This window comes from Octopus bimaculoides, chromosome 10, assembly GCF_046866305.1.
Source record: "Octopus bimaculoides isolate indiv1 chromosome 10, ASM4686630v1, whole genome shotgun sequence".
Classification (NCBI taxonomy): domain Eukaryota; kingdom Metazoa; phylum Mollusca; class Cephalopoda; order Octopoda; family Octopodidae; genus Octopus; species Octopus bimaculoides.
This window is the reverse complement of record NC_142937.1, coordinates 35632856-35638855: the sequence shown is the minus strand read 5'-3', so window position 1 is coordinate 35638855 and position 6000 is coordinate 35632856. Positions and strand designations below refer to the sequence as shown.

General features: G+C 32.5%; 2 long non-coding RNA genes across 4 annotated transcripts in view; one reads left to right on the top strand and one right to left on the bottom strand.

Moving 5' to 3' along the window:
• Window positions 1–4316, top strand: part of LOC149133528 (uncharacterized) — a 118622-nt gene extending 114306 nt beyond the window's left edge. Inside the window, exon 3 of the long non-coding RNA XR_016243389.1 lies at window positions 2196–4316. This is a non-coding gene — a long non-coding RNA (uncharacterized LOC149133528). The remainder of the gene's footprint in view (window positions 1–2195) is intronic.
• Window positions 1–6000, bottom strand: part of LOC128248892 (uncharacterized) — a 147079-nt gene that overhangs the window by 89808 nt on the left and 51271 nt on the right. The window lies entirely within an intron of this gene.

The following is a 6000-nucleotide window of genomic DNA, read 5'->3' as shown; positions in this document are numbered from 1 at the left end:
TATTAATAATAATAATAACAATAATAATAATAATGATAATAATAATAATAATAATAATAATAATAATAATAATAATAATAATAATAATAAGAAGAAGAAGAAGAAGAAGAAGAAGAAGAAGAAGAAGAAGAAGAAGAAGAAGAAGAAGAAGAAGAAGAAGAAGAATGATGATGATGATGATGATGATGATGATGATGATGATAATAATACATGTACGCATATCCCAGGAAAAGGTCTCAGAGAATGACAAAGTAACAATATTTTGGAATATTCCTATATACACAGATAAAGAGATGAAGTCTCGACAGATGAAAATGTATCTCCAAATGTAATGCAAAAATAAAAAGATCTGGAAATAGAGATAATCCGAATGAGAAATAATCCCTGTAGTAACAGGAGCAATAGGTATGGTTAAACATATACAGAGAAATACATAACCAGAACACCATGAAAATGGTGCTATCTTCTATGTAGGTAATAGTTAAGAAAGTTTATTAAGAGCTGCTAGAATAACAGTAGAAGATAAGGAAACCAAAAGGCCAAATGAAGTTAAAAACAGGAAAAAAGAAGAAAATTTATCTTAATGGCAAGAGTAGGTTTCGAATCGATTTCTAAAGATAGTTTTAGGAAATAATAGTAGCGAGACATGTTATGGCTGCGGAGAAGAAGGCTAAAAATGAGACCGGAAATTTGTTAGTAGCAGCACATGACCAAGCATTAAGAATTAGCTGGATAAAAGCTAAGAAAGCCAAAACCCAGGTAGATTCATTCCCAGTCTAGGTTATCTAAATCGAAATAGGAAAATGTTGCTTCTATAGTAAGTGAAAGCAGCAGGCTGACACAGTAACAATAAAAGAAAAGACAAGACACTCTAAAGAAAATAAATTCAGTAGGAGTCATGCAGAAAGCTAGAACTGGACCATACTGATAAGTGGTATGAATATGAAGCTCATAAAGTGCTAGAAAGTAAGAAATATAAGATGTTGCGTGATCTTAGCATTTAGACTGAGAGAATAATGGAATCTAGGACACACTTTACAGTTCGAAATGCTGAAAATGTGTATATGAGTGGTACAGATACAATAATAAAGTACCAGATCCTAGTCATTGGTTTGCAGACGTTATGTAAAGTGCAGAGAAAAATATAACCCTGTAATCATCGGTGCGATAAGAATTATTCCTAAAGGCTTGAACAGATGGCTTGAGGAATATGCATAAAACCTAGTTTATGCAGCTCCAGAAAAATGTATCATTAACGACTCCGAGCATACTTAGGAAGGTTCATTGCGTTTAAGGTTAATTGTTGTAGCCTGATGGTAGGCATTTTCCTAACAATCTAATCTATTCTGTATATGTGAAATAATAATAATAATAATAATAATACTAATAATAATAATAATAATAATAATAATAATAAAGTAGTGTTAATAATAATAATAATAATAATAATAATAATAATAATAATAATAATAATATTAATAATAATAATAATAATAATAATAATAATAATAATAATAATAATAATAATAATAATAATAAGAGCTGGGACCTATATACACTGGAAGCTATGCCAACATTATGGAATAGCAACAGAAAAAAGATGGTATAAACACACGCCAGAAAAGGTCACAGAAAACGAGAAAGCAACCATACTCTGGGATATGCCAATACACACAGATAGAGAAATTAAGGCAAATAGGCCAGATATAGTTGTCAAAGATCATGAAGGAAAAAAATGCCTTCTAATTGATGTTTCAATACCAGCAGATGACAACGTTTCTCTAAAAGAAATGGAAAAACTTTCAAAATACAAAGACCTGGAAATAGAGATAACTCGAATGTGGAATCTAAAAACAGAAACAATTCCTATCATAGTAGGTGCCTTAGGTATAATAAAAAAATATTCAGACAAATACATAACAAAAACACCAGGAATTACAAATATATATAACATACAGAAAATTGCACTACTGGGTACTGCACACATTCTACGCAAAACACTTTCAATACAGTAAACATAAGAGCACCACAGCAAACCACAGCACATACCCAAGGCGCACAGAGATGCGCTCGGTAGTGAAGTGAAAGTACGTTATAAAAATAAAACTACTGAATAATAATAATAATAATAATAATAATAATAATAATAATGTAGTGTTAATAATAATAATGATAATGGTTCTTTAACGTTTCAGACGCAAGTTCTTCCATAGAAAATGAAGTAAGGTAGTAGCAAGACAAAGAAGAAGAAGAAGAAGAAGAAGAAGAAGAAGAAGAAGAAGAAGAAGAAGAAGAAGAAGAAGAAGAACAACAACAACTACAACAACAACAACAACAACAACAACAACAACAACAACAACAACAACAACAACAACAACCACAACAACAGCAATAAAAATAAAAACAATGAATAAATGAGTAGAAGAAAGTAGGTTTAGCTAAAGAAGCATGTGGCGATATATGGAAGCGTCCAGTAGGGTGATATCATAGATCTTCAATTGCCGTCATTGTTAAGTGCATTACTGTGTACAGTTGAGTTTTTTCTGCCCTGCAGATTCAATCTGAAGACAGGCCAATCCATGCAGAATATTTTGGCCAATTTGAAGAGTGAGAACGCCAAAGAAAAAAGAAAAAAGAAACAGAAAAAAATCTAGAGATATTAATGTTACTATTAGCTTAATTACAATGAGCTTTTTAATGAATAATATAAATATGCTTTATAGGCGTCAGCAAAATTATCATAAATATTCGTTTAGACATCAAACAGCTAGAATTTGTATCTAAGCCAGTAGCGATAACAGTAGTTCTGATGACGTATACAATAAGTGTTGTGAATAACCATTACGCTTGTCTCGACAGATCAATATTTCTGTGGAAAACAAATTACAGCTCCTTCGAGAACAATATGTATATGGTACACATATGCACTTCCATCTGAGTTAATAATTGACTATGAAAATATTATGGAGCTTTTATATTAAGCCAGGGCATGTGGGTCGTCAGAAGTCTAATACCATTATTCATGAGAACACAAGCTAGAGTTTATTTTTTTTTACACAACATTAACAAATAATTATTACGGGTAGGACCCGTGTAAATTCAACGGAATGAAGAAAACTTGGAGGGAACCTATTTAAGAAAGAAGGGATGATTTGTATTTTTATAGCATTCATAGTTTAGCTTCCTTTAAATATTCTATATTCATTTCCCAGCGTCTCTGTCGGTGTTGTCTTTTTTCTCTTTTTATTATATCTTCTCGCTTTTTCTCTCTGATATGCGCTCTATATCTACGCATCCTTTCACGGGTAGATTTCAACCTTGTTTTTTGTGAATCCATAGTTTCGGCTAAATTAACCCTCATAAATATCAATATAGGCGCAGGAATGGCTGTGTGGTAAGTAGCTTTCTTACCAACCACATAGTTCCGGGTTCAGTCCCACTGCGTGGCAACTTGGGCAAGTGTCTTCTACTGTATCCACGGGCCGACCAAAGCCTTGTGAGTGGATTTGGTAGACGGAAACTGAAAGAAGCCCGTCGTATATATGTATATGTATATGTATATGTATGTATGTATGTATGTGTGTTTGTGTGTCTGTGTTTGCCACCCTAACCATCGCTTGACAGCCGATGCTGGTATGTTCACGTCCCCGTAACTTAGCGGTTCGGAAAAAAAGAATACGATAGAAGAAGTACTAGGCTTACAAAGAATAAGTCCTGGGGTCGAGTAAAAGAGTAAAAGAGAGAGAATCATTTTTTTAAGCGAGCAGACGATAAATAATTGCACTTACGCGTATGCGTATGCGATGGTCGCTATAAATAAAATTAGTTAAAAAAATACTTTTCACTATCAACACACCACCATCACCAACATCAACACCACCGCTCTTTGCCTATCTCTCTCCCTCTCTCGCTCTCTCAATAAGACTGCCTCCCCAATTCATCTTTCTCTCTCTCTATCTATCTTTCCCTTCAGCTAATTTTTTAAGCACATAATAGGTATTCCTTCAATCACCCAACCGCACGTTGTTAACACTTCTCATTCCCTCTTTTTCTCCCCTCGTCTTTTTATCTCGTTCCTTACCTGTACCTTATCTTAACTTACTTCATATTGTGCCTGTAAAGGTCTGAAATTGGTAGCCACCCTATCATTACTGGAAATAACGGTAATAATACGACTTTATTTAAATTTTTATTGCTTACGAGAGTTTCTTTGAAACGGAACCAGACGTTTAAAGTAAGGAACGCACAAGAACTAATGTAGTGAATATTTTAGAAATAAATGTTAAATGCTGTTTTCAACTGAAGATAGCAAAGCATGTTTGTCATGCAAAGTGTGAAATCAATTGGTATTGAAATATGTATTACTTATCTTTGTATTCAAAGAACTAGTAATCCTGTTTCTGAAATGTTCATTGCATTGCTCGTGTGTATCTTTATCGTAACTTTTACGGTGGTTTTTGGAGCAACAGCTTTCATTTTAGTAACTGGTATTATATATCCCACCTTATCCTAAATTACTTAAAGGTACGCGTGTCTGTGAATTGCTCGGCTACTTGCAGGTAAATTTCATGAGAAGGCTGTTCTGTTGATCGGATCAACTTGAAACCTCGTCGTCTTGAAACCTCGTCGTATGTATATATAGTTGTATATATATATATATATATATATATATATATATATGCATATAGGGAGAATTCACAAAAAAGAAACAAATGACGAAGGCAGGTGGTGTAGACAACAAACAGATGTATTGTATTAGTTTAACGCTCGGGAAGTGAAAAAGTCTTGAACGTTTCGAGCTTACGCTCTTTCACAGAAAGGAATACAGAAAGAAACAAGGAGAGAAAATAAAGAATGTGTAGTGGCTAGTAATATATCATGGCGATATATATATATATATATATATATATATATATATATCCTTATGTATACACCTGTGCATCGGTTAATGCAATTTATTTTGCAGTTTTATTTCGTTCCTTTATCACGTGGAGCTCAGACATTTTTTCTTGCTTTTGTTTTCAGATAACATCTTTTAGTAATTAAGAGAAAAAATGCTTCTTTAAAATACAACGTGTTTATATTGCTCTTGGTGCTCCAGCATGGCCGCAGCCAAATGACTGAAACAAATAAAAAATAAAAGAATACAAAATTCCTTTTGAACACAATTATATTTAAGTCAGTCTCAATAGATATCAACACTATATAGAAAAATACTCCTTTAAACAAAATTACACGTAATTCATTCAATCCATAAAAACTTTCTTAAGTTTATGCAAGGAGCTAAAAGTATGAAACAAACCAACAAACTAACAAAAAATACATATGGCATCAATGCTTTCATTTTATAAAAGAAACTCATGAAATTTAGCTACTTTTCTGTTTTTCATATGAACCTCTAATTTGTTCCTATAAGAACTCGGTACTATAAGACAGATCTCTACTTCTTTTAGTTTTTGTTTTTTGTTCCCAATTTATATAATTCTCTGTTTATTGTTATGAACTGTACGTTATTTCACAAAAGTGCTAAAGCAAAGCCAGATATGATGTATTTTCTTCATCACTGTGTCTATCATCATTATTTTTGTTAACTCCTTAACGTGTTTCATATTGAGTCTCCCGTTATTAACATACAAAATGTCCTGAGTATTCACACTATCAGGTTCTTCGTAGATTTCTATCATTTGTAGAAGCTATTTCTCATCAGTACCGTTCAATCATTATCTTATGTTTTTTTCTTATCTGCATTTGTAAACACTTTCTTCACCACATGCGAATGAGGTATACATGTTTAATATTTTCACATCGATCTTCAATATATTTTATTGCTTTTTTTCAACATTTCTTTGAGAAACTACTTAGTGTCATCGTCATACTTCCTGATCAAGTGAAAAAGTTACTCAAAGATAATGTGCTTTTAAAATAAAAAGAACTGCTTGTTGATAGGCAGTATTACTGAAACTATTTTATGAAATGAAACGGATAATTAATAGCTGCACC